Below are 19,906 nucleotides of genomic sequence, written 5' to 3' on the forward strand. Positions count from 1 at the left end.
TTGTGCCACCACCTGACTCCGAATTCTGTTTAACATGTGCTCCAGCATGTAAATCACCGGAATAGTCATGCTGATAATGGCATCGTCAGCACTAAACATCTTCGTCGCCATTTCAAAACTGTGCAGAAGGGTGCATAGGTCCCTGATCTGAGACCACTCCTCCAGCGTGATTTGCCCCACCTCTGGATCTCGTTGGCCCAGGCTATACGTCAGAACGTATTGCACCAGGGCTTGTCGGTGCTGCCACAGTCGCTGCAACATGTGCAGAGTTGAATTCCACCGGGTAGGCACATCGCATTTTAGCCGGTGAAGTGGCAGGACCAACGACTTCTGTAGAGATGTAAGTCGCTGAGCTGCGGGATGCGAACGGCGGAAGTGAGCACACCGTGCCCTCTGCAGAAGGCCATCTAGTCTGGGATAGTGGGCTAAAAATTGCTGGACAACCAGGTTCAACACGTGAGCCATACAAGGCACGTGTGTGACATTGCCCCGGCGTAGGGCCGCACCCAGGTTTGCAGCATTGTCGCACACGGCCTTCCCTGGTTTCAGGTCCAGTGGAGACAACCATTCATGAAATTGGTTCTCCAGAGCTGACCACAACTCCTCAGCTGTGTGACTCACATTTCCCAGAGATTTCAAAGTAAAAACCGCCTGATGACGTTGAGCCCTACTGCCAGCATAGTAAGGAGGTGTGCAGTATCCCTTCTGCACAGTTAGAAAGCTTGTGGCATGACCAGACAGGCTTTGGGTGCAGGTGGAAGACCGAGAGGAGGTTGAGGAGGCAGAAGCAGTGGAGGAACTTTGACATAAAGAGGATTGACGCACAACTCGTGGGGACGGCAAGACTTGGACAGCAGCCCCTTGTCCTGCTGTCACCATAGTTACCCAGTGCCCAGTCAGCGACATGTAACGCCCCTGTCCATGCCTACTCGTCCAAGTGTCTGTGGTGAAATGCACCCTGTCACACACAGAGTTTCTCAAAGAAGCGGTGATGTTGTGTGCGACATGCTGGTGGAGCGCAGGCACACCTTTCTTTGAGAAGTAGTGCCGACTGGGCATCTGGTACTGGGGCACTGCGACGGACATAAGGTCTCGAAAATCCTCTGTGTCCACCAGGCGGAAAGGCAGCATTTCTGTAGCCAAGAGCTTGCAGATGGTGAAATTCAACCTCTTAGCTTTCTCATGGCTAGGAGGAAATGATCTTTTACTTGTCCACATCTGAGGGACCGAGGGCTGGCTATTGTGCTTAGACGGGGTTGATAAGGGTGTCCCCGGCAAACTGCCGGTCTGTGAGGAAGATGCAGGCGGACATGTTAGGTTGCCTTGATCCAAAGGTGGTGCTATCAATGTCGGACAGCGTTCAACACCAGCTGGTGTTACCACCTCCAAAGAAAATGATGACCTGCCAATCACGCTGGCTGTTGCGGGTAAAGAGGTGGCAGGTCTGCGCTCCAAAACAGGTGTGACTGCTGTCCCCCCAGTCACAGAGGATGAAGAGGCCGCGGATGCACAAGATATGGCAGACGGTGGTTGGCCCGGCCGGCTAGGCCGCATTGTAGCACACTGAGCTTCCCACTGCAACTTATGCTTCATGTCCATGTGCCGGTTCATGCATGAAGTACTCAAACTATGTATTTTTTGGCCTCTACTTAGCTTTTGCTGACAAATGTTACAGATAACACGAGTTGGGTCATCTTTATCGATCTGAAAAAATGCCCAGGCTATGCAAGGCTTAGCACCCATGCGACCTGAAGAGCCACCACGACTTGTGGTGAGAGGCAGAGTTGTGTGTGAGGATGCAATTGTTGACGTGCTTCCAGTACTACATCTCTGTCCAGGAAGGCGCAACCTGACCTCGTCGTCACTAGCATCTTCCTCCACCTCCTCTGCCGACCTCATCTCTTGGCTGACTGTGGGTTGACAGTAAGTGGGATCTCCAACCTCATCATCATCACCCTGTGCGTTATCACACCCGTCGTCCTCAGAGCCAACCTGTTCCTGCCCTGACAAAAAACTAAAGTTGTCGCTCCAATCAGGTATTTGAGTCTCATCATCGTCTTCCTCATTATCTCCACCAACAGGAGTTACAGTTTGGGAATGAGGGTCTACATTATGGTCAGAACCTTCTGCATCTGGTCCTGGATCCGACTCATAAAGATTCTGGGCATCAGTGCAGATCATTTCCTCGTCTGGATTCACAGAAGCGCTGGAGTCGACCTCTGATTCCCAGGCTATAGTATGAGTAAACAGCTCTGCAGACTCAACCATCTGTTCTACCTCATACTCAGACGGGCAGCTGGAGATTTGGGAGCTGTGAATAAGCAAGTGCGATTGGGGTGACACCTTTGAGGACTGGAGTATTTGTGATGTTGAAGTTGATGTGGAGGAGAGCCCACTTAAAGGAGCACTTGATATCCATTGAAGCACCTGCTGTTTTAGTGCCTCATCTGGAATTTGTAGCGATTGGCGTGGCCGTAAGAAAGGGATCTTATCACATTGTCCGCTAAAAGAAGTAGACATTTTAGTTTGGCTGGAAGATGGTCTTTCTTCTGCAGATGTTACTGTTGCTTTAACACCTACCCCACGGACACAACCTTTTTTCCCCTTCCCAACACGCCTATTCCCCTTTCCACCAGCAGCAGGCCTTTTTCCACTCATTTAGGTGGTTAACTAATTCACAACTCTGGAGTTGTTTGCACAAAAAAACAATGGATGGGAACCGAGCAGAGCTGAGTGGCCAAACTGTGGTATTAGGCCAAAACTATTGGCTGGGTTAGATGCAGAAAAAAATTATATTGAATTTGCAACCTGATGGAGGTGAGTATAGATGAACTAATAGAACAAGTCCCACACACAGCTAGAAGCCCAAATATTTTTTCAGAGGTAGATGCAGAAAAAAATTGTATTCAGTTTGCAACCTGATGGAGGTCAGTATAGATGGACTAATAGAACAAGTCCTACACACAGCTAGAAGCCCAAATATTTTTTCAGAGGTAGATGCAGAAAAAAAATATATTCAGTTTGCAACCTGATGGCGGTCAGTATAGATGGACTAATAGAGAAAGTCCCACACACTGCTAGAAGGCCAAATATTTTTTCAGAGCTAGATGCAGACAAAAAATTATTTTTAATTTGCAACCTGATGGAGGTCAGTATAGATGGACTAATAGAGAAAGTCCCACACACTGCTAGAAGGCCAAATATTTTTTCAGAGCTAGATGCAGAAAAAAATTATATTCAGTTTGCAACCTGATGGAGGTCAGTATAGATGGACTAATAGAACAAGTCCCACACACAGCTAGAAGGCCAAATATTTTTTCAGAGGTAGATGCAGATAAAAAATATTTTTAATTTGCAGCCTGATGGAGGTCAGTATAGATGGACTAATAGAGAAAGTCCCACACACTGCTAGAAGGCCAAATATTTTTTCAGAGCTAGATGCAGACAAAAAATTATTTTGAATTTGCAACCTGATGGAGGTCAGTATAGATGGACTAATAGAGAAAGTCCCACACACTGCTAGAAGGCCAAATATTTTTTCAGAGCTAGATGCAGATAAAAATTATTTTTAATTTGCAACCTGATGGAGGTCAGCATAGATGGACTAATAGAGAAAGTCCCACACACTGCTAGAAGGCCAAATATTTTTTCAGAGCTAGATGCAGAAAAAAATTATATTCAGTTTGCAACCTGATGGAGGTCAGTATATATGGACTAATAGAACAAGTCCCACACACAGCTAGAAGCCCAAATATTTTTTCAGAGGTAGATGCAGAAAAAAATTATATTTAATTTGCAACCTGATGGAGGTCTGTATAGATGGATTAATAGAACAAGTCCCACACACAGCTAGAAGCCCAAATATTTTTTCAGAGGTAGATGCAGAAAAAAATTATTTTTAATTTGCAACCTGATGGAGGTCAGTATAGATGGACTAATAGAGAAAGTCCCACACACTGCTAGAAGGCCAAATATTTTTTCAGAGCTAGATGCAGATAAAAATTATTTTTAATTTGCAACCTGATGGAGGTCAGTATAGATGGACTAATAGAGAAAATCCCACACACTGCTAGAAGGCCAAATATTTTTTCAGAGCTAGATGCAGAAAAAAATTATATTCAGTTTGCAACCTGATGGAGGTCAGTATAGATGGACTAATAGAACAAGTCCCACACACAGCTAGAAGCCCAAATATTTTTTCAGAGGTAGATGCAGAAAAAAATTATTTTTAATTTGCAACCTGATGGAGGTCAGTATAGATGGACTAATAGAGAAAGTCCCACACGCTGCTAGAAGGCCAAATATTTTTTCAGAGCTAGATGCAGACAAAAAATTATTTTGAATTTGCAGCGTGATGGAGGTCAGTATAGATGGACTAATAGAACAAGTCCCACATACTGCTAGAAGGCCAAATATTTTTTCAGAGCTACATGCAGAAAAAAAATATATTCAGTTTGCAACCTGATGGAGGTCAGTATAGATGGACTAATAGAACAAGTCCCACACAATGCTAGAAGCCCAAATATTTTTTCAGAGCTAGATGCAGAAAAAAATTATATTCAATTTGCAACCTGATGGAGGTCAGTATAGATGGACTAACAGAATGATGCTATGCCCAAAAGATTTTACTTCACTAGGTGCAGTAAAAAAAATTGGTATTCTATACACAGGTGGTATATCTTGCAACACAGATAGGCTACTCCACTGACTAACACACTCTGCAATAGGCCAAAAAGTTTTAGCTTTGCTAGATTCAGCCAAATGCTGTGAAAAAAACTTGCACAGCACTGGCACAGACCTGCCTGGCAAAAACTGATAGGAACTGATGTAACCTAGTCCTGAAAAAGACTGCAATTACAATTAGTCTTTACTCCCACAATCTATCTATTTAAGAGCACAGACCTGCCTGATAAAAGTCGTAGGAAATGCTGTAACCTAGTCCTTAAAAGGACTGCAATCACAACTATTCCCTACTCCCAAGCTATCTGTAGATTTGTGCGAAAATTGGCTTGAAATTAACAAGGTATAGCGCACACAGCAACATCAGTGCCGTCTAACACGCAGCTGCAGCAGTGAGAAAATGGTGGCGACGGGGAAAATGGCTGGTCTTATAGGGCAAGGACATGTGACATACACTGCCAATGACACATGCGCTTGCTTGTGTGAAAAAAAGCACTTCGCTCCGTGTGTGCGCTGCTGATAGGCTGACACATTGCACCTCCCCACTGTAAATGCGGGAAAGAGAAAAAAAAATGGAGATCTTCATTATTCCTGCAGAGATCCATCCCCTGCCCCTCCCCCCACCCCGCTGTACACTCAAACTGCGTATTAACATTAATTTTCATCATTACTGAGAAAAAATCCAGTTATGATTTTGGTGCACGAACAGTTATCGAACATAACCTCGAACAGCCGAATTTTTCTCAAATCGTTCGTGTTCGCCGAACGGCTCGAACACCTCCCAAAACAGCTCGAAATTGAGATTGGCGAACAGTTCGAGTCGAACAACGCTCATCTCTAGTCATAAGCACGATTAAGAGGCAAATCCTGACACCCCCTCTCAGAAAAAACATCCTCAAAACCAGACAGAAAAGCAGGAAATATTTCCGTAGAGACAGTAGCAGGGGAAATCTCTAAACAGTTCTCATTGCAGTAATCTCCCCATTCAATAATCTCCCCGACTTGCCAATCCACGAACGGATTATGTTTAACAAGTCAAGGGGTACCCAAGGCAATCGGTGTGGGAAGATTGTTCAGAACATAGCTAGGGATTATTTCACAATGAACTGACCCCATGCTCAGTTTTACATTATGTACAATCTGAGTAAATGCTTTCTGTGCAAGTGATGCAGAGTCAATAGCAAAAATAGAAATAGGTTCAGCTAAACCACAGCAAGCAAGACCATGAGTTTTCGCAAACTCAGCATCAACCATGCTGACTCCGGCTCCACTGTCAACAAACACAGAAATTTTCTCGGTTTTGCCCTCTAGCACCACCTCTGCTGTCAGGACAAAGTGGAATCTGCAGTTTAGCCAAAAATTCACCCCTTGTTTATCCAACTCCAGACTACCAAGAGTTAATAGAGTCTCCTTTTGTTTAGGAATTGAAGGACAGGTCTCAACAAAATGTCAGCTTTTCCCTCAAAAAAAATACGCCTTTTTTCTTGCGAATCACTGGGGAGATGTATTATGTAGAGACTCCCCCTAACTGCATGGGTTCCTCCACCTCCCCCAGTGCTAGCTCAACCCCAGACTGCTCCCCCCGGCAGAGGTACACAACCCTGACAAGAAGGCCCCAGAGAAGGTGGTCTCACCCGTCTATCCGGATGGCGTCTATCAAGACATATGGCCAACAACATGGCAGATTCCAAGGACTGAGGGGTTTGATATACTGCCAAGACATCTTTCAACCTTTCAGTAAGGCCTTCACAAAATTGACATCTAAGGGCTGAGTCATTCCACTTGGAATCCATTGCCCATCTATGGAATTCCGAACTGTACATTTCCACTGATCGATTCCTCTGCTGAAGGCGATGTAGCCTAGACTCAGCCAAGGCGACTCGGTAAGGGTCATCATCGATGAGGGCCAGAGCCCCAAAAACCCCTCCACAGACTGGAGACAAATCGAGTCCTGCGGTAACAAAAATGCCGATGACTGAAGATCTCCCTGCAAAAGAGAGATCACAATTAGAGATGAGCGTTGTTCTACTCGAACTGTTCGCCAATCTCAAATTCGAGCTGTTTTGGGCGGTGTTCGAGCCGGTCGGCGAACACGAACAATTTGAGAAAAATTCGGCTGTTCGAGGTTATGTTCGATAACTGTTCGTGCACCAAAATCATAACTGGATTTTTTCTCAGTAATGATGAAAATTAATGTTAATACGCAGTTTGAGTGTACAGCGGGGCGGGGGGAGGGGCAGGGGATGGATCTCTGCAGGAACAATGAAGATCTCCATTTTTTTTTCTCTTTCCCGCATTTGCAGTGGGGAGGTGCAATCTGTCAGCCTATCAGCAGCGCACACACGGAGCGAAGTGCTTTTTTTCACACAAGCAAGGGCATGTGTGATTGGCAGTGTATGTCACATGTCCTTGCCCTATAAGACCAAGCCATTTTCCCCGTCGCCACCATTTTCTCACTGCTGCAGCTGCGTGTTAGACGGCACCGCTGTTGCTGTGTGTGCTATACCTTGTTAATTTCAAGCCAATTTTCTCTGAAATCTACAGATAGCTTGGGAGTAGGGAATAGTTGTGATTGCAGTCCTTTTAAGGACTAGGTTACAGCATTTCCTACGACTTTTATCAGGGAGGTCTGTGCTCTTAAATAGATAGGTTGTGGGAGTAAAGACTAATTGTAATTGGAGTCCTTTTCAGGACTAGGTTACATGAGTTCCTATCAGTTTTTGCCAGGCAGGTCTGTGCCAGTGCTGTGCAAGTTTTTTTCACAGCATTTGGCTGAATCTAGCAAAGCTAATCCTTTTTGGCCTATTGCAGAGTGTGTTAGTCAGTGGAGTAGCCTATCTGTGTTGCAAGATATAACACCTGTGTATAGAATACCAATTTTTTTACTGCACCTAGTGAAGTAAAATCTTTTGGGCATAGCATCATTCTATTAGTCCATCTATACTGACCTCCATCAGGTTGCAAACTGAATATAATTTTTTTCTGCATCTAGCTCTGAAAAAATATTTGGGCTTCTAGCGGTGTGTGGGACTTGGTCTATTAGTCCATCTATACTGACCTCCATCAGGTTGCAAATTAAAAATAATTTTTTTCTGCATCTAGCTCTGAAAAAATATTTGGGCTTCTAGCGGTGTGTGGGACTTGGTCTATTAGTCCATCTATACTGACCTCCATCAGGTTGCAAATTAAAAATAATTTTTTTCTGCATCTAGCTCTGAAAAAATATTTGGGCTTCTAGCAGTGTGTGGGACTTGGTCTATTAGTCCATCTATACTGACCTACATCAGGTTGCAAATTAAAAATAATTTTTTTCTGCATCTAGCTCTGAAAAAATATTTGGGCTTCTAGCGGTGTGTGGGACTTGGTCTATTAGTCCATCTATACTGACCTCCATCAGGTTGCAAATTAAAAATAATTTTTTTCTGCATCTAGCTCTGAAAAAATATTTGGGATTCTAGCAGTGTGTGGGACTTGGTCTATTAGTCCATCTATACTGACCTCCATCAGGTTGCAAATTAAAAATAATTTTTTTCTGCATCTAGCTCTGAAAAAATATTTGGGCTTCTAGCGGTGTGTGGGACTTGGTCTATTAGTCCATCTATACTGACCTCCATCAGGTTGCAAATTAAAAATAATTTTTTTCTTCATTTATCTCTGAAAAAATATTTGGGCTTCTAGCAGCGTGTGGGACTTGTTCTATTAGTCCATCTATACTGACCTCCATCAGGTTGCAAATTAAAAATAATTTTTTTCTGCATCTAGCTCTGAAAAAATATTTGGGCTTCTAGCAGTGTGTGGGACTTGGTCTATTAGTCCATCTATACTGACCTCCATCAGGTTGCAAATTAAAAATATTTTTTTTCTGCATCTAGCTCTGAAAAAATATTTGGGCTTCTAGCAGTGTGTGGGACTTGGTCTATTAGTCCATCTATACTGACCTCCATCAGGTTGCAAATTGAATAAAAAAATTTTCTGCATCTAGCTCTGAAAAAATATTTGGGCTTCTAGCAGTGTGTGGGACTTGGTCTATTTGTCCATCTATACTGACCTCCATCAGGTTGCAAATTAAAAATAATTTTTTTCTTCATTTAGCTCTGAAAAAATATTTGGGCTTCTAGCAGTGTGTGGGACTTGTTCTATTAGTCCTTCTATACTGACCTCCAGCAGGTTGCAAATTGAATATAATTTTTTTTCTGCATCTAGCTCTGAAAAAATATTTGGGCTTCTAGCGGTGTGTGGGACTTGGTCTATTAGTCCATCTATACTGACCTCCATCAGGTTGCAAATTAAAAATAATTTTTTTCTGCATCTAGCTCTGAAAAAATATTTGGGCTTCTAGCGGTGTGTGGGACTTGGTCTATTAGTCCATCTATACTGACCTCCATCAGGTTGCAAATTAAAAATAATTTTTTTCTGCATCTAACCCAGCCAATAGTTTTGGCCTAATACCACAGTTTGGCCACTCAGCTCTGCTCGGTTACCATCCATTGTTTTTTTGTGCAAACAACTCCAGAGTTGTGAATTAGTTAACCACCAAAATGAGTGGAAAAAGGCCTGCTGCTGGTGGAAAGGGGAATAGGCGTGTTGGGAAGGGGAAAAAAGGTTGTGTCCGTGGGGTAGGTGCAGAAGAAAGACCATCTTCCAGCCAAACTAAAATGTCTACTTCTTTTAGCGGACAATGTGATAAGATCCCTTTCTTACGGCCACGCCAATCGCTACAAATTCCAGATGAGGCACAAAAACAGCAGGTGCTTCAACGGATATCAAGTGCTCCTTTAAGTGGGCTCTCCTCCACATCAACTTCAACATCACAAATACTCCAGTCCTCAAAGGTGTCACCCAAATCGCACTTGCTTCCTCACAGCTCCCAAATCTCCAGCTGCCCGTCTGAGTATGAGGTAGAACAGATGGTTGAGTCTGCAGAGCTGTTTACTCATACTATAGCCTGGGAATCAGAGGTCGACTCCAGCGCTTCTGTGAATCCAGACGAGGAAATGATCTCCACTGATGCCCAGAATCTTTATGAGTCGGATCCAGGACCAGACGCAGAAGGTTCTGACCATAATGTAGACCCTCATTCCCAAACTGTAACTCCTGTTGGTGGAGACAATGAGGAAGACGATGATAAGACTCAAATACCTGATTGGAGCGACAACTTTAGTTTTTTGTCAGGGCAGGAACAGGTTGGCTCTGAGGACGACGGGTGTGATAACGCACAGGGTGATGATGATGAGGTCGGAGATCCCACTTACTGTCAACCCACAGTCAGCCAAGAGATGAGGTCAGCAGAGGAGGTGGAGGAAGATGCTAGTGACGACGAGGTCAGGTTGCGCCTTCCTGGACAGAGACGTAGTACTGGAAGCACGTCAACAACTGCATCCTCAAACACAACTCTGCCTCTCACCACAAGTCGTGGTGGCTCTTCAGGTCGCATGGGTGCTAAGCCTTGCATAGCCTGGGCATTTTTTCAGATCGATAAAGATGACCCAACTCGTGTTATCTGTAACATTTGTCAGCAAAAGCTAAGTAGAGGCCAAAAAATACATAGTTTGAGTACTTCATGCATGAACCGGCACATGGACATGAAGCATAAGTTGCAGTGGGAAGCTCAGTGTGCTACAATGCGGTCTAGCCGGCCGGGCCAACCACCGTCTGCCATATCTTGTGCATCCGCGGCCTCTTCATCCTCTGTGACTGGGGGGACAGCAGTCACACCTGTTTTTGGGCGCAGACCTGCCACCTCTTTACCCGCAACAGCCAGCGTGATTGGCAGGTCATCATTTTCTTTGGAGGTGGTAACACCAGCTGGTCTTGAGCGCTGTCCGACATCGATAGCACCACCTTTGGATCAAGGCAACCTAACATGTCCGCCTGCATCTTCCTCACAGACCGGCAGTTTGCCGGGGACACCCTTATCAACCCCGTCTAAGCACAATAGCCAGCCCTCGGTCCCTCAGATGTGGACAAGTAAAAGACCATTTCCTCCTAGCCATGAGAAAGCTAAGAGGTTGAATTTCACCATCTGCAAGCTCTTGGCTACAGAAATGCTGCCTTTCCGCCTGGTGGACACAGAGGATTTTCGAGACCTTATGTCCGTCGCAGTGCCCCAGTACCAGATGCCCAGTCGGCACTACTTCTCAAAGAAAGGTGTGCCTGCGCTCCACCAGCATGTCGCACACAACATCACCGCTTCTTTGAGAAACTCTGTGTGTGACAGGGTGCATTTCACCACAGACACTTGGACGAGTAGGCATGGACAGGGGCGTTACATGTCGCTGACTGGGCACTGGGTAACTATGGTGACAGCAGGACAAGGGGCTGCTGTCCAAGTCTTGCCGTCCCCACGAGTTGTGCGTCAATCCTCTTTATGTCATTTTTCCACCACTGCTTCTGCCTCCTCAACCTCCTCTCGGTCTTCCACCTGCACCCAAAGCCTGTCTGGTCATGCCACAAGCTTTCTAACTGCGCAGAAGGGATCCTGCACACCTCCTTACTATGCTGGCAGTAGGGCTCAACGTCATCAGGCGGTTTTTACATTGAAATGTCTGGGAAATGTGAGTCACACAGCTGAGGAGTTGTGGTCAGCTCTGGAGAACCAATTTCATGAATGGTTGTCTCCACTGGACCTGAAACCAGGGAAGGCCGTGTGCGACAATGCTGCAAACCTGGGTGCGGCCCTTCGCCGGGGCAATGTCACACACGTGCCTTGTATGGCTCACGTGTTGAACCTGGTTGTCCAGCAATTTTTAGCCCACTATCCCAGACTAGATGGCCTTCTGCAGAGGGCACGGTCGCTGTGTGCTCACTTCCGCCATTCGCATCCCGCAGCTCAGCGACTTACATCTCTACAGAAGTCGTTGGGCCTGCCACTTCACCGGCTAAAATGCGATGTGCCTACCCGGTGGAATTCAACTCTGCACATGTTGCAGCGACTGTGGCAGCACCGACAAGCCCTGGTGCAATACGTTCTGACGTATAGCCTGGGCCAACGAGATTCAGAGGTGGGGCAAATCACGCTGGAGGAGTGGTCTCAGATCAGGGACCTATGCACCCTTCTGCACAGTTTTGAAATGGCGACGAAGATGTTTAGTGCTGACGATGCCATTATCAGCATGACTATTCCGGTGATTTACATGCTGGAGCACATGTTAAACAGAATTCGGAGTCAGGTGGTGGCACAAGAGGAGGTGGAAGAAGTAGAGGAGGAGGAGTTGTATGCGGAAGGGCTAACATCTGCAAGGTCCAGACGGTCGGCAGCACCAAGGCAGCAGGCATGTGAGGGTGGGGGAGATGGTTTTACCAGGGCGCATGGTAGCAGCCAAACTAGTGAGGAAGGTGCAGGAGCCCAGGAAGAAGTGGAGGACGAACTGATGGAAGACTCATCAGATGAGGGAGACCTTGATCACATTTCTGTTGTGCGAGGTTGGGGGGAGAGGACAGAGGAAGGAAGCATGATTGTTACCTCGCCACCAACACAACAGGGACTTGGTGCTCCTGGATGCGCAACACACATGAGTGCCTTCTTGCTGCACTACCTGCAACATGACCCTCAAATTGTGAGAATTAGAAATAATCCTGACTACTGGGTTGCCACACTGTTAGATCCCCGGTACAAAAGTAAATTTGCAGAAATTATTCCTGCCATAGAAAGGGATGCACGCATGCAGGAGTATCAGCAGAGACTGTTGCAGAATCTTACATGTGCTTTTCCACAAAATACCAGTGGTGCACGTAGTGAATCTCACAGTTCCAACTTGCCAACCGTGGGACCGTCAAGTGTTCAGCACTCAAACCGTGACAGAACCACAGTATCTGCTGGTAACATCAATTTTGCGGAATCATTTCACCACTTTTTTAGCCCATCCTTTGCAAGGCCACAGGAGACAAGAAGTCTGACACATAGTCAACGCCTAGAGACGATGGTACAGGAGTATCTCCAAGTAAACATTGAAGCCACGACTGTGTCACTGGACCCTTGCTCTTTTTGGGCTTCCAATCTGGATAAATGGCCGGAGCTAGCCACTTACGCCTTGGAGATCTTGTCATGCCCCGCAGCCAGCGTTCTGTCTGAACGTGTGTTCAGCGCTGCTGGTGGTGTGCTGACAGATAAGCGCACGCGGCTCTCCACTGATAATGTTGACAGACTCACGTTCATAAAGATGAACAAATCATGGATCCGAAACGACTTTTCTACCCCTGTGTCATCCTGGGGAGAGTAAAAGCTTGATGATTGGTTAAAATCACCCTACCAACCGTTTTAAGCTTTCAAATTACTAATCATGTTTATCTGTATCTTGACTGGAAAATAATTTGGGCTTTGTAGCAGTGTGCAGCACTGATCCTATTAGGCCATCTATACTAAAGCTTCACCAGATTTAAAATTAAAAATAATTTTTAGCTGCATCTAGCCCGGAAAATAATTTTGGGGCTCCGAGATGCGCAAGGCACATAAGTGCCTTCTTGCTGCACTACCTGCAGCATGACCCTCATATTGTCAGAATTCGAAGTAATCATGACTACTGGGTTGCCACACTCTTAGATCCCCCAAACTTTTCGATCAACCTTTTCATTTTAATAAAGACCAAAAAAATGGTCATTTTTGAAATTATAAGCATTAGCAGGTTGTTAGAAACTGAAATCAAACAGTTTTCAACTCAAAACTTTATTCTAGGTGATGTTACATTTTCACATAGGACCCCTTGTTCGAAAGGAGCTTCTGAACTCTGTCGTCCATTGAATTTGTCAGGTTTTGGATGGTTTCTGCTTCAATTGTTTTGCATGAGGACAGAATACCCTCCCAGAGCTGTTGCTTAGATGTGAACTGCCTCCCGCCATCATAGACACTCCTTTTAATGATGCTCCAAAGGTTCTGAATGGGGTAGAGGTCAGGGGAGCATGGGGGTCACACCATAAGTTTGTCCCCTTTTATGCCCATATCAGCCAGAGATGCAGATGTTTTATGTGCAGCATGAGATGGTGCATTATCATGCAGAAAAATGATCTTGCTGTGAAATACACGGTTCTTCTTCTTGAACCATGGCAGGAAGTGCTGTTTGAGAAAATCCACATACATTATGGAGTTCATCTTTAGCGCCTTCAGGGATCCTAAAGGGGCCGACAATCTCTCTCCCCATGATTCCAGCCCAAAACATTACTCCACCTCCTCCTTGTTGGCGCTGTAGCCGTGTTTGCGTGGGGTGTCCATCAACCAGCCATCCTCCACTCCATCCATCTGGACCATCGAGCGCTGCACGGCACTCATCCGTGAACAAAACAGTTTTGAAATCAGTCTTCATGTAATGTTTGGCCCACTGGAGCCGTTTCTGCTTGTGTGAAGTGGATAGAGGAGGTCGACAGGATGGCGCATGCACAGCTGCAAACCTCTGAAGGACCCTGCATCTTGTTGTTCGGGGGACGTTGGAGGCACAAGCAGCTTCAAAAACTTGTCTGCTGCTATGACAAGGCTTTTTTGCCGCTGCTCTTTCAACCTGACGTAATTGCCTGTAGGAAAGAGTCCTCAATTTGCCCTTATCAGCACGCACACGTGTGTACTGTGAATCAGCTACATACTTCTTGATTGCCAAGACACTTCATTCTGATCATCGCACAATGTTGATTGTAGTCATGCCTTGACCTAAACACTCCACAATTTGTTGCTTCTCAGCAGCCGACACATCCTTTTTCTTTCCCATTTTGGCAGAAAATGTAGGCTGCTTAATAATGTGAGAGAGCCTTCTTAAGTAGTCTTGCCTTTCATTGGACACACCTGCCAAACTAATTAGCACAGGTGTCTGCAATTGCTTACAGTGATATAAAGAGCCCTGACACACATCACCATCAATGAGTTTAACTGACAAACAAACAAATTCTTCCCTTATCACTCCTAAACACTTTTTGTATAATAATTTGGAACGCAGTGTACATGTGCTTTTCCACAAAACACCAGTGGTTCACGTAGTGAATCTTACAGTTCTAACTTGCCAACCGTGGTCTGTATGGAGTTGTTCAATAAAGGGCCCAAAATTAAGATAACATAGATGGGAGAGGTCTCTATGAATAGGAATTCCTAAGTATTTGATACCCTGTGAGGGCCAGGCAAAGGGAAAGTTGGACTGGATGGAATCCTATATGGATTTGGGGAGGGAGACATCGAGGGCCTCAGACTTCGCTGCATTGATTTTAAAATTTTACCATGTAACAAAGTGATCTATTTCAGCCATAACAGCATGGATGGATATATGTGATTGAGTGATATATACTAGGACATCATCAGCAAATAGAGAGCACTTGTACTCGGTGCCTCCCACCTCAATCCACCTAATATTGGGGTTATGGCGAATTGATGAGAGCAGGTGCTCCGTCACTAGGATGTATAAGAGAGGGGACAGAGGACATCACTGCCTTGTCCCATTGGTGATTGTGAAAGGTGATGAAAATGTTCTGACGCACCCCCTGGGCCTTGGGACACCCGGAGCCGGACCCTTTTTGGTGGATGCTGGTGGTTGTAGTCTTCGTGGCGGCGACCCAGTTCCGTGGCTCAGGGCGGTCAAACCAGTGGCGGAACTATTTATGTGGTTTTGATGTTTAAATGTCCGACTACGCCACCCGTGGATTGCGGTCAGAGTGAACCGCCGCTACAGGGCAGACCACTGAGGCTGGTGTTGTGGGTGCAGCAGAGCGTAGCATAACTCCCCACGGGAGGAGTATAGCCTCAGGGCAGTGTATGCGGAGGATGGGGGTGATGGTGCAGGGCAGCAGCAGTAACGACACGGAGTCAGTGATGCAGTTCAGGGCCTTTACTCACAGTTCTTATTATCCAGACCACGTCTGCAGGTAACGGCTGCCCACGTCGTACTGTGCTCACCAGGTGAGGGGCTCAGACAACTCCCAGATAACTTTGGAGCACTTCACAGGACCCCCTTTGTGTGTCCTTTGTCTGGCCTTTCTTACCAACACTTCTGTCCGGCTGCCTCGGGCCTCCTCTTGGTAAACTTGGCGCCAGTTTCCCTGACCCTATGTGGTGCCTTCCTAGCGGGTGTAGCGAGGGGCTGCGCCACATAAAATGTCAGAGCCTCCGGTTTCTAGCTGAGGGTCGTTTCCTGCCTCCACTAGTTCGGGGACCGGTCTCCCCCTTTGGCCTGACCCCTCCACGCAGGTGGATTCGGGCGTGCGGTGGCGACTCGCCCGTCCGCACCCCTGGGATCCCTTCATTCCTCGTTCCTGGAGCCTTCTCCGCTCCTCTTCCTTCCTTCTCCCTCTTCCAGGCCTGGGCCTCTGTTACTAGGCCCGCCTCCGGAGCAGAGCTCATGCAGAGCCCCTGCTCCCTGCCACTTCTGCTCAGACTTCTCTGCACTGAACTAAGATGGTGCCCACCTTTTATACTCCCTTCTCAATGCACCCAGGAACTGCTTCCTCCCTGCTCCTGCACTACAGGGTTCCCCTTCCTCAGTGTTCCCTCCCCCCAATCCAGCCAGGGACAGGGACTGTCGTGCCCATCTCAGGGGCATATTGGTCGCCCTGCCCCACGGCAATGTGGTGTAATGCATGCAGGTGTCGGGTCCTGATCCACACTCCATCCTTACCTGAGAGTGAGATATCACACCTCTGGGTGAGGTGCAATACGTCTTTAGCAACCGAGCCCTCAGGGTGCTACAGTTCCATTTATCTTCAGCCTAGGTGACGTATTGCGATACAGGGCCGTGATTTTGGCTATAAAAGGGTCCCCTAGACCCCTACCCCAAGCTTTTTAAGAGAATCATATATGGCGTGCCAGGAGACTCTATGGAATGCTTTCTCAGCATCCAACGAGAGTATCTAATTACAAATTTTTAACTGCATCTAGCCCAGGAAATACTTTGTGCCTAGCAGCAGTGTCTGCTAGTAAGCGGATTATCCCGGCTGTTAAGCAAGCTGCACCACCTGTAGTTTAGACACTTAATTTTTTCAAAGGAAATGCTTCGGGACCATGGGATACTTAGTGAAGAGCATCAGGAGGCACCCCAAGGCATAGGGGCTGGGACTGGCATTAGGATGCCTTGCGGTGGACAGTCGAGCTCGATCATTATAAAAGCTTTTTAACTGCAGCAGCTTTAGTGGACGCTACTGGAGCTGGAATTACCGCGGCTGCTGGCATGAGACTTGCCCTCCAATAGATCCTTGTAAATGGATTTAAAGTGTATTCATTCAAATTAGAGAGACAATTTAAATTAAAAAGCTTAGAGCTGCCTCCACCACAAGGGGGCTCGCTCGACCCACCAGCGGACAGGCACCAGTATTGGGAGAGGGGGGCTGGCCGTCAGGGTTCACCGCGGCTCTGGCACAAACCCGGCGACACGGAGGTGGCACGGGCAGGAGCGGACTGGCCGTGTCGGCTTCTCACTTTTTGGATTTTAGAAGGGCATGACATGCCTATATCTGTGTCTCCCCCTCCTTTTACTCCTCCACCTCTTTTATTTTCGCATGACTATATGTACTTGTCACTTTTCCATGTGTTAGTTATGTCTTCTGAGCAGTTTGTCAGCTTTTGGACACCTTTGAAGGTGTTTTCTATGTGTTTCTATGTGTTTTTGTTTGCCTGCCATTGGTTTTAACGGTGTTCGAAGGTGTTCGACGAACAGTTCGACGAACAGTTCGGCGAACACACGGGTGTTCGACGAACCGAACCGAACTCGAACACTACGGGGGTGGCTCAACACTAATCACAATACCAACCCGTTGCTCCTCATTTCCAGAGGAATAGGGACAAAGTTTAAAATACAGTTTGCAGGCCTCCTTGAATACAAAATACTTGTCCCTACCTCCAGAAAACCTGTCTGGGAGTGCAACTTTGGGTTCAGGCTGGACAGGCATACCTGCAGAGACCGCCACATTGGCAACCTATAGTCACTGATGCTGCTGCTGTACCTCACCACAGAGATCATTCACCTCCAGAGACAGCCTGTGCAGCCGCTCTGTGAGCTCGGCAACTGAACTCATTCCAAGGGAGAAAAGAAAAAAAAAGGTCCACGCCCAAAAACACACAGAAAAAAACAAACAAAATGTCAGTTTTTTTTCTTTTTCCTCAAATTGTGCTTGGTTGGTGATAATTTCACGCAGGGTGTTGGAAGAGGGAAAGGGAGCCCAGACACTAGGTAAAGGGGGGAGTGGAGACCTCCTAGTCTTGTCTAGTGTCACCCTGTTTCAACTACCATCCCTATATTGGCTCTTCACAAATCGCCGCATGAGTGACTCGCCCTGACTTTCCCTGGCGTATGGCTAAGGCTAGGGAAGGGAGGAGATGAGCACTAGTTGATCTCCACTAAACTCTATAGACAACAAGGGCAGACAAATGGGGAATTGCTTAACTTTAGACGACTCCAGCTAAATGCACACACGGCCTCAAGCTCAAGAGAGGACGAAGTACTGCCCTTGCTAAAGCCTCACAAGTAGTAATGAATATCCCCGGCACCTCCCTCTCAGACACATTAGGTATTTATACACTCAGGCCAGGGAGCTACAGTACAGACCAAAAGTTTGGACACACCTTCTCATTTAAAGATTTTTCTGTATTTTCATGACTATGAAAATTGTACATTCACACTGAAGGCATCAAAACTATGAATTAACACATGTTGAATTATATACTTAGCAAAAAAGTGTGAAACAACTTAAAATATGTCTTATATTCTAGGTTCTTCAAAGTAGTCACCTTTTGCTTTGATGACTGCTTTACACACTCTTGGCATTCTCTTGATGAGCTTCAAGAGGTAGTCACCGGAAATGGTATTCACTTCACAGGTGTGCCCTGTCAGATTTAATAAGTGGGATTTCTTGCCTTATAAATGAGGTTGGGACCATCAGTTGTGTTGTGCAGAAGTCTGGTGGATACACAGCTGATAATCCCACTGAATAGACTGTTAGAATTTGTATTATGGCAATGAAGGTCAGTCAGTTCAAAAAATTGGGAAAACTTTGAAAGTGTCCCCAACTGCAGTTGCAAAAACCATCAAGCGCTACAAAGAAACTTGCTCACATGAGGACCGCCCCAGGAAAGAAAGACCAAGAGTCACCTCTGCTTCTGAGGATAAGTTTATCCGAGTCACCAGCCTCAGAAATCGCAGGTTAACAGCAGCTCAGATTAGAGACCAGGTCAATGCCACACAGAGTTCTAGCAGCAGACACATCTCTTCAACAACTGTTAAGAGGAGACTTTGTGCAGCAGGCCTTCATGGTAAAATAGCTGCTAGGAAACCACTGCTAAGGACAGGCAACAAGCAGAAGAGACTTGTTTGGGCTAAAGAACACAAGGAATGGACATTAGACCAGTGGAAATCTGTGCTTTGGTCTGATGAGTCCAAATTTGAGATCTTTGGTTCCAACCACCGTGCCTTTGTGCGACGCAGAAAAGGTGAACGGATGGACTCTACATTCCTGGTTCCCACCGTGAAGCATGGAGGAGGAGGTGTAATGGTGTGGGTCTGCTTTGCTGGTGACACTGTTGGGGATTTATTCAAAATTGAAGGCATACTGAACAAGCATGGCTACCACAGCATCTTGCAGCAGCATGCTATTCCATCCGGTTTGCGTTTAGTTGGACCATCATTTATTTTTCAACAGGTCAATGACCCCAAACACACCTCCAGGCTGTGTAAGGGCTATTTGACCAAGAAGAAGAGTGATGGGGTGCTACGCCAGATGACCTGGTCTCCACAGTCACCAGACCTGAACCCAATCTAGATGGTTTGGGGTGAGCTGGACCGCAGAGTGAAGGCAAAAGGGCTAACAAGTTCTAAGCATCTATGGGAACTCCTTCAAGATTGTTGGAAAACCATTTCCAGTGACTACCTCTTGAAGCTCATCAAGAGAATGCCAAGAGTGTGCAAAGCAGTCATCAAAGCAAAAGGTGGCTACTTTGAAGAACCTAGAATATAAGACATATTTTCAGTTGTTTCACACTTTTTTGTTAAGTATATAATTCCACATGTGTTAATTAATAGTTTTGATGCCTTCAGTGTGAATGTACAATTTTCATAGTCATGAAAATGCAGAAAAATCATTAAATGAGAAGGTGTGTCCAAACTTTTGGTCTGTACTGTAATTAGCGAGAGGGAGGTAACAGCTAGGTCCTAGAGACAGCCAGCCTCTAAGAACATGTCTGTAATGCTAAATGTAGAGATCTCCTGCAACCAATTGTAGGGCGATTGTCTATCACCTCTGGCACACCCGTGACAGAGTGGAGTTGATATCA

Source organism: Phyllobates terribilis, unplaced genomic scaffold (assembly GCF_046119375.1).
Source record: "Phyllobates terribilis strain yellow unplaced genomic scaffold, ASM4611937v1 Scaffold_3__8_contigs__length_932513732, whole genome shotgun sequence".
NCBI lineage: Eukaryota > Metazoa > Chordata > Amphibia > Anura > Dendrobatidae > Phyllobates > Phyllobates terribilis.